Raw genomic sequence first — 9619 nt, 5'->3', positions numbered from 1 at the left:
TTCGATACTGTAAACCATTCCTTGTTAAGTTCTGTCTTAAATTTTGTTGGGTTTAGCGCTAATGCTATATCATTGGTCTCCAATTACTTGTGCAATAGATACCAAAAAGTTAAGATAAACAACTCTATATCTGAGCCTCGGAGGGTGTCGGCGGGTGTGCCGCAGGGTTCTATATTGGGGCCACTTTTGTTTTCGTTATATACATCCAACTTTTCAAATAGTTTGAAACACTGTAGCTGTCATTTTTACGCAGATGACACCCAACTATATCTGAGATTTGCTCCCAGTGATATATCTCTGGCTGAAACTATATTAACACGGGAAATTAGGAACTTAGTGGAAATTTCTTCTGGACATAATTTGAAGGTGAATGGTGCCAAGTCGGCATTGATGCTTTTTGGTAGGCGGGGTTTGCGAGAAGAACATTCTACTCATTTTAGTATAGAAGTTGATGACCAGCGAATTAATGTAGGATGCTGTTTTCGTAATTTGGGATTGTATCAGGATTCAGATATTAGATTTAAAACACATATTACACAGAAAACCAATAAATCATATGCAACGTTGAAATTAATTTATGGCATTAGGCACACAGTATCTAAAGCTACACTGTTAAAACTGTGCAATACCCTTGTACTTAGTAATTTCACCTTTTGTGATAAGGTTTTTGGTACCTGTTTGGCTAGCACTTCAGTAAGTCGTGTACAGCGGCTACAGAATGCTTGCCTCAGGCTTGTATACGGTTTAAAACGGTATGATCATGTGTCTCATAAATTAATAGATGCTGGTTGGTTGAATATGTCCAACAGAAGAAAGTTGCATTTATTATCATTCTACCATAAACTTCTCATGTTGAAGAAGCCCCCGTATCTATACAATAAAATATCATTCAGGACAGATGTTCATAATATCAATATTAGAAATAGAGGTATTATTACACCTCCTAAACACGAGACCTCGTTATTTGAACGATCCTTCACTTATTGCCTTCCTAAATATTATAATCCGCTGCCAGGCTCTAAGAGGCAGCGGATTATAATAAAGGCTCTTGAAGTCTCTAAATTTGAATGCGTTTAAGAAGAAACTGCGACAAATGTTAATGGATGAACAATCTGGCGTATAGTTGCTGAGTTTCGCATGCATATGTATTGCAATTAATATATGTTCCTTTGTTTTTTTTTTATTTTTTTATTTTTGATTTGTTTAATATTGTTAATTTCGTAAACATTGTTTTTTTTGTTTTTTTTTTGTTTTAATTTTAATTTTTCTTTTGTTCTATTTTATTAATACTTAATTTTTTTTTTGTTTGTAGGGTTGAGTGGTAGAGAGGAACTTGATTCCTAACTCCGCCCTACGTATTGCTTTTGTATAATTATTGTCATTATTTTTTTTATTAATAAAGCCAAGTTATTATTATTATTATTAAATAGTGAATAGATTTGTGGGAGAGTGGATCGGGAAGAGAGTAGAAGGTGTAGGGAACACGGGGTGGCGTTTTTGTGAGTGAGGGAATAGACCTAAACGTGTGTATCTCTATTTATAAAGTCATACAATCTCTATATACACTATCCAATAGTCCATCGCTGACCGGTTAGAGACCAGTTTTTGGTTCACCTACGTTTTTCGCTTGATAAATGTTATTCTGTTAAATCCACCACGAACGCTTTCTCCCGATCAGCTGCAAATTCCACCAACGTTTTATAAAGCCTAAAATATGGATTCACAAACTGCTTTTAATAGACTACTGGCATTGAAGGAAAGTTTTGGAAGGAAGTTTGAAGATTCCAATAAGCGACTTCAGATGGCGAATGAGGAGAAACAGGGACCAACCTCGGATAGTCTCATGAGGTTGCGGACAGACTTCCTGGACTTTGCTGAAACATTTAGAACGGCCATTGAGGGCATCAAATCTACTTTCAGGGAGGTCAATAAACGTTTGGATGGTTTGGAGGCTTACTCGCGCCGCAACTGTCTGTTGTTTCATGGATTCCCGAGCATGAGAATGAAGATACAATGAGTGTAGTCGAAGATGCAATTAAGAAGCTGAACATCAATAATTTTGATTGCAATTCGGCGATGATTGATCGCTGCCATCGATTGGGTAGAATGAAGAAGGGAAACAGTAAATCAGCTGAATCATCGAATCGTCCTATTATTGTTAAATTTACGACATATAATTATAGAGCCGAAATATGGAGAAACAAACGAAAATATAAGAGTACGGGGATCTTATTAACAGAATCTCTTACGAAACCACGGCTCGAAGTTTATAAGAATGCAAAGGATTATTTCGGAGCCGAAAACTGCTGGACCGAGGATTTACGCATCAGGATTCTTCTTCCAAATGGAACAAAGCTAACTGTTATCCATCAAGAAGAACTATTGGAAGCGAAGGAAAAGCACCAACCACAACCCAAGGAGGTGCCTCGAGTTAGAAGACGAGTGCGTCATATATAAGGCCTAGAAGTCGTCACCAATTTCCATGGCTGTTTTCATTCTACTTCCTAAGTATTAAGTATTTTGTTTTATATATTGTAATAATTTTAACATTCTCTTAGTTCACCGAGAGAACATAACCTAGAATTTGTGACAGAGAGATTTTTTGTTGGTGAAAATCTTATCTTAAACCGTTTTGTTTACTTCCAAATGTATCAATTATTGTAGTTCAGCTCCTAAAGCACATTTTTCATCCATCGTTTGAGGTTTTAACGTTATTTTGAGGAAGAAATCCTTGATTTAAATTTGAATTTTTCCAACTTTACTCATTGTTGAAATTTGGCGTGTACTCCAATGTATGTCTAAAAACTAGAAAAGACAACGTTGAATACGAAGTTTTATTACGTTTCATAAACGAATAAGGGAGAAATCAACGAAAAAAGAATTAAATTTTGAAGGTTAATTCCGAGAAAAATCAAGAGATGACGCTAGTTTCGAAGCAAGATTTTTGAATTTTGAAAAGGGCGCGAAGCTAAGGGCCAATCAGAAACGAGGAAAAACAGTTGGAGTGCCGGGGTATATAAGGAGATCGCGAACAGGGAGTGAGAGAGTCGTCGTCGGACCAGCGTCGAATCCACGTCGTCAGATAGAAGAATTTTTGAAGAGATAACCTCAAAAAAATTAAGATAATTTAAAAAAAAAAAAGTCAAACCAACTTACAATATTAAAATAAAAAGAGAATTATCCTACAACCTATTCCAAGAACTACCGATACTTCTTCGAGATCATCCAAGACCCTATTTCCGAAGAACAAACAGTTCAAATTCCCGTAAGAAGAATCCTGAAGACAATCCAGAAAATTAGTTAGTGCCCCGAACACAAGAGACAATCCATAATCCAGATACCACATTGAACTCCAATCCTTTCTTTTTTACAGTCGGATGATTATTTTATTATTTAACATAACCTACAAAAAGAAAAATCAAAGAACAACTCACAAGAGTTTCCTATAATTTTGATCAATACTTACTTGTGTGTAAAGATTTATTAGTTTTCTTGAATAACGTTCATTTATTTAATTCTATTTTTTTTAACGAGTTTGATGACAACTGAAGACATCGGCCATTTGTTATTTTCAAAGAACGGTTCTAACGAGTTTTATCCCAAGGTTTATATATAAGAGGTTGTCTAGGTTCGTACGCAATCATACTGCGCATTACGTCCCATGTGGAAAATAATACCGCCAAGCAATTCAAATTAAACAAAGGCATGGAGCACCACATGGCCATGAGGTTGCGTGCGCAATCCGTGATCGCTTACGTCACGAAACACTCCTGCTCTTGCCCCTCGCCCACAAACTAAAATCAAAGTATTGCAGCATAGGAACTTAGACAACCTTTAATAAACTGACCGGCAAAAAAAACCGGTCACTATAAATTTGCCACAACTTCAAAGCTGGCTTTCTCGCGAACCGCGCATTCGATTTTGATGATTCTTTTTTTGATGGAAAGGTTGATTTTTCTGTAATAATCCTGCGATAGAAATTTTCGTTCAGATTTTAATTTGAGCATATACGGGGTGAGAAAAATGAGAAAAACTTTTATTCTCGAAATTTGTAACACCCTGTGGGGTGCAGCTGCTACAGCAGAGGGTATTACCTGGAATCAAACAGTAGCCCAATCTTTTCTGAGCATTTTCTTTTTTTAATCACTCTATTATCTCTGTTACTAACGAAGATGCAGCATGTTAATGCGATCGTCTGTGAAAACAAGATGAGTGACAATAGTAGCTGATGACCGTTTTATTGTTCTAAGCAATCGTAAAACGACAGCAGCATAGGCTCAGCATCGTCTTCAAATGGTGCGTGTTGTTGATGTCAGGGAGAGAACCATCCGCTGAAAACTTGCTAGAACTGGTCTGGCTGCAAGAAGGCTGCCAAAGGGCCGAGACTGCTTCCTAGATATCGACGTGCGCGTCTTCAATCTGCGCGCTTACATATGAATTGGGAGATCGAGCAATAGAGGAATAAGTAGTGCAATGGAGGTCCTTTTTACGGATGAGTAGTGGTTTTGTCTACAATCACCCGATAGTCAGGAGCGAATATGAAGACGTTGAAATGAAAGATTTGTGAACTATACAATTATGAAACGTGAAAGTTTCGATGGTGGTTCTGTGATGGTGTGGCCGGGAATTTCCAAAGAAGCCTATACAGAATTTTAATCATTGTTAAAAGTGGCGCCTTAAATCACTGACCTTGAAAACTAAAACTGGGCACCCGAAACAGATTTGCAGAAGCACTTACATTTTCTTAGAATTACAGAATTGCGTACGTCCTTCATTATTGTAAACATCTGTTCTCAGTTCTAATATGCGGTAAAAACAAGGACACATAAACAAGAAAACAAATTGAATTTAATGTAATAATTAATAATAACACGAAAATTAATAGCGTGTGTGCCCCCCACGAGCCAAAATAACATCATGTAGTCGACGCGGCATCGAACTGATTAGGTTCGTAATTGATTCCTGAGGAATTGCGGTAAACTCTTCTTCAAGAGCAATTCGTAACTCCTGAAGGTTGTCCGGTAGGACAGGACGACGACGAATGCGTCTCTGAAGTTGATCCCAAAGATGTTCGATAGGGTTATGGTCCGGGCTGCACGCAGGCCACTCCATCCATTCAATACCCACCTCATCAAGATATTCGCTAACCACACGTGCTACGTGCGGTCGCGCATTGTCATGCATTAGCATGAATCCGTCACCAATAAAATAGGAATAGGGCATGACAGCTTCTTGCAGAATATCTTGGATATAACGGTGGGCATTTAGCGTGCCATTTTCAACAAAGATGAGCGCTGTATGCGCTTCTGTCGAAATACCCGCCCATACCATGACCGAACCTCCATGGAAAGGTACTCTTTCCGAAATTGTGCAGTTCGCAAACCGTTCATTACGACGTCTCCACACTCGTTCTCGACCATCAGGTGACCGGAGACATAATCGGGACTCGTCAGTGAAGAGCACCTTACCCCATTGTTCCATTTCCCAATTCGTATGTAGGCGCCCAAATTGAAAACGTGCTCGCCAATATCTCTTCAGCAGCCGCTGTCTTTTGGCAGGTCTTCTTGCAGTTAGATCACTTTCGGCAAGTCTTCGACGAATGGTTCTTTCACTTACGTCAACCCCACGCACCATTTGAAGACGATGCCGAATTTCTACAGCAGTCGTTCTACGATTCCTCAGAGTGTTTAGCACAATAAATCGATCATCAACTGCTGTTGTCACTCGTCTTCTACCGGAACCTTGCCGCCTAGTAAAATTTCCTGTTTCCACATAGAGGTTCCAGGCATCCTGAACTGTTCGGCGTATACCCAACGTATGGACGACGTACCGCTGACTTTTGCCATCTTCAATTAAACTAATAATACGCGCAACATCAGTTATTGATAACGGCATCTTTGACAACTGTCAATTTACTATTCGAAACAACTGACATACGCTACCTAGCGCGCCACCTTAGATTTTGTATGCTTGTTTGTCTTGTTTTCACAGGCGTTCGCTTTAAAACACTGCATCTTCGTTAGTAACAGAGATAATAGAGTGAATAAAAAAACAAAATGTTCAGAAAAGATTGGGTTACCGTTTGATTCCAGTTAAAACCCTCTGTTGTAGCATCTGCAACCCACAGGGTATTACAAATTTCGAGAAAAAATGCTTTTCTCATTCTTGCACCCTGTATATGCTCAAATTAATATCCGAATAAAAATTTCTATCGCAGGATAATTACAGAAGAATCAACCTTTCGATCAAAAAAGGAATCATCAAAATCGAATGAATGGTTCGCGAGAAACTCAGCTTTGAAATTGTGGTAAAATTTTAGTGGCCGGATTTTTTTGCCGGTCAGTTTATATAAACCTTGGTTTTATCCTACTCTCTCTCTCTCAAATAATAAACGGGTTCTCTCTAATATCGATATTTCAGTCGATAACCGCAGTTATCTATTTTATTTAAAAATTTATCTCTCGTAAATAAGCGTTGTTATTAAAGTAAATTTAGGAAAACCATTTTTTTTTTGTTACTCATATAACGAGTTAATTTGATTTTGTGTTTAATTAAATGAATTTTTTTGTCGAACCTGATTAATATTCTTTTGAACCTGAACTTGCCCGAAACCCTAAGTTTTTAATAAGAGTCTCTTAAAATTAAAGAAACCCAAATTTATAGATTAATAACTTGTGTATAAAACTTCACACAAGTAAAATAGCACAATACCTAGTTAATACGATGAAAAAAAAATTAATTTTCCGTTTATACAGGTGGTCGTTACTAATGGGACACAGAACAGTGACTACAATTTATTTTAGTTCAATTGTTGATAATAACGAAGATACAGATGGTTAAAGTTAATAGTTTATTTTCGGTTTTCTTTAATAATTTTGCTTTTGCTTAAATTATGAACATGAAAATTAGTACATTATGATTTTTTCAAATAATAATTTCGTATTAGTTTTGATCTATCATTCCGATGGCGCTGCCTACCCTAAAGAACTCCCTTAAAGTAGTCATATCTTTTTCATCAGACTGTTTTACATAAATTTGATATACCTACTAATCTTCTCTAAAATAAAATTGCAAAATTTAACTATGGTCAGTAAACATTAATTGGCGTTGAAAATGATTTTATTTGGTCAAACACCGCGAAAACATTGCGCAATCGTCTCTTAGGTTTATATTCTTTGTGGCGGAGAGCGCTAGCCTGCACGTTGGTTATACTATTCTTCAAATAACCCTTTTTAGGGCAGAGGTGATATTTTTACCACCATAATTTTTTTAAGCTTTTTATAAGAAAATAATCAAATTTAATTTTCTTTTGTAAGTTGGCAACTTATTTAGGGATCTGTCAATAATATGACGTGAAGAAATGCATAACTGTCATAAAATTGTTTTTTTGCTGTCACCTGTTGAATGTTCAAAAATAGTGTTTTTTCGTACCAAATTTTGTATAACGGTCTATTATGTAGATCTTCGAGATTTTGAGGTAAGTTTTATTATTCACATGTTATATTGGATTTGTCCTAAGTATTTTGACACATATTTTTATCTTTGGGTATCCTGGTTTTTCAAATAAATTGCTTTTTGTGGTGGGAAGCATATTCCCTCTGCCTGCGAGTGGCTGCTATATTTTTTGCTTTGCTTTGGCAGATGAGTGCAAAAAGTGGCTTAGACAAAGGTTTATCAGAATTCGAAATAGAGCATGCGCTTGAAGAGCTTTTTGGGTTGCCTGATGACCCAGAAGTGTCTGACGATAACCTGGAAGCCGAAGAGGAAGAAGCTCCGTACAGCACCGCTCGGCTTCAAAAAATACTGGAAAATCCCGATGATCCGTCAATGTCTCCGCACCTCCTGCATAATCAGACCAGCCTACAATCATCAGAAATTATGGATACTGAAGCCATTCCATCAGCTGATTTACAAAGTGAAGACCTGTCCGTGTATGTAAGTCAACAAATTGAAAATAGTAGCTCAATTACTGTAAGGCCGGCTAGGCGGTTGACGCGATCTCGATATTCAACTTCCGAACTCAGTACCTCACCTGACGACACTGATGATTCTGATCTCGAAGAAGAGACATGAAAAAAAACATATTGGACTTCTCGGCCCGTTGCTGAAGATTTTGACTACTAAGCAAAGCTTCAATCCTAAAACTAGGCCCATCCGCTTTTTTGAAAGGTTTTTCCAAATGAAGCTATAGAACTTATTGTGTCGCAAACAAACTTATATGCCGACCAAATGAAAATAAAAGAGTGGACGCCCGTGACTACTGATGAAATAAAAGCCTTTTTAGGCATTCTCATAATAATGGGCTATAAAGTTCTGCCCATTATAGACCTGCATTGGTCGTCTGATCCAGGTTTTCGAGAAAATGACATAGTAGAAATAATGCCAGTAAAAAGGTTCAAGAAAATTATGCGCAGCCTACACTTGAATGATAACGCGCGACAACCTGAAAGAAATAGTCCCGAATACGATAGGTTGTTCAAACTGAGGCCATTGATAAATATTGTTAACGAATCCTGTAAAAATAATGTCAATTTATCTAGTTCACAGAGTATTGATGAGTCAATGGTACTCTTCAAAGGACGGTCTTCGCTAAAGCAATACCTACCTCTCAAGCCCATCAAACGGGGATACAAAATTTGGTGTAGATGCGACAGTGAGACAGGATATTTGTATGAATTTAGTATTTATGCTGGGAAAACGGATGGAGTGGAAAAAGGGCTGGGAGCAAAAGTCGCGAAGAACTTGACGCAACATTAATTGATAACAATATAAAGAATGTTCACGTTACATTTGACAACTTCTTCACAGATAACAAACTTTTAGAATATTTGTATGAACATAACATATATGCAACTGGCACCGTGCGTAGGCACAGAGAAGGATTACCTCAACTTACAAAAGGTCCAAACGCTAGAAAACTAAAGCTATCTAAGGGTGAATTTAAATGGCGTGTGAAGGACAATGTTGCTTTTATAATTTGGCAGGATAATAAGGAGGTACTACTTTTGAGCAGTGCGTTCCATCCAAAAGTCGGAGTTTGTACTACTTTGAGGACTCAGAAAGACGGCAGTAAAGTGCCAATTCGCTGCCCTTTAGCCATTAAGCAGTATACTAAGCGAATGGGAGGCGTGGATAAATTCGACCAGATCAAAACCACATACACAGTTGGAAGAAGAAGCAAACGATGGCGGCTTCGCCTTTTTTACTTTCTCCATCATTAACGCTTTTATTATGAGCAAGATAAGTAAAGTAAATCTGACGCATTTGGAGTTTCGCGTAGCCCTAGCTCGAGGGCTTATTGGTGTGTACTCCGGTCGAAAAAGACGATCCACCATTTGTTGATACAGTTGATACAGGCCGACACTCGCCAGAAAGCCATTCATGTGGTTGCTGATGAAGTACGATTCTCGAATGTTGGAGATCATTTACCTTGTCCGTCGGAGACATATAAACGATGCAGACTTTGCAGTACGAAAACAAACGGTAAACGCACTAAAATAATGTGCGAAAGATGTGCAGTACCTCTCTGCGTTGTCCCTTGCTTTACTGCTTTTCACAGGCAGTAGGTAATTATTATTAATCAATATAATAATCAAGGATAAGCTATGTGTGTAATATA

At 37.7% G+C, this 9619-nt stretch overlaps 1 long non-coding RNA gene across 1 annotated transcript; it reads right to left on the bottom strand.

Moving 5' to 3' along the window:
* Window positions 1-2500: 2500 nt before the first annotated feature.
* LOC139432388 (uncharacterized) lies at window positions 2501-3834 on the bottom strand. Its single transcript, XR_011642202.1, has 3 exons — window positions 3467-3834; window positions 3157-3403; window positions 2501-2798 (listed from the first exon to the last, which is right to left on the bottom strand). It is a non-coding gene; the product is annotated as an uncharacterized lncRNA (long non-coding RNA).
* Window positions 3835-9619: the final 5785 nt, after the last annotated feature.

The sequence above is a fragment of the Onthophagus taurus genome, unplaced genomic scaffold (genome assembly GCF_036711975.1).
Source record: "Onthophagus taurus isolate NC unplaced genomic scaffold, IU_Otau_3.0 ScKx7SY_15, whole genome shotgun sequence".
NCBI lineage: Eukaryota > Metazoa > Arthropoda > Insecta > Coleoptera > Scarabaeidae > Onthophagus > Onthophagus taurus.
The sequence above is the reverse complement of the archived record's forward strand: the minus strand, read 5'-3'. Positions and strand labels throughout refer to the sequence as shown.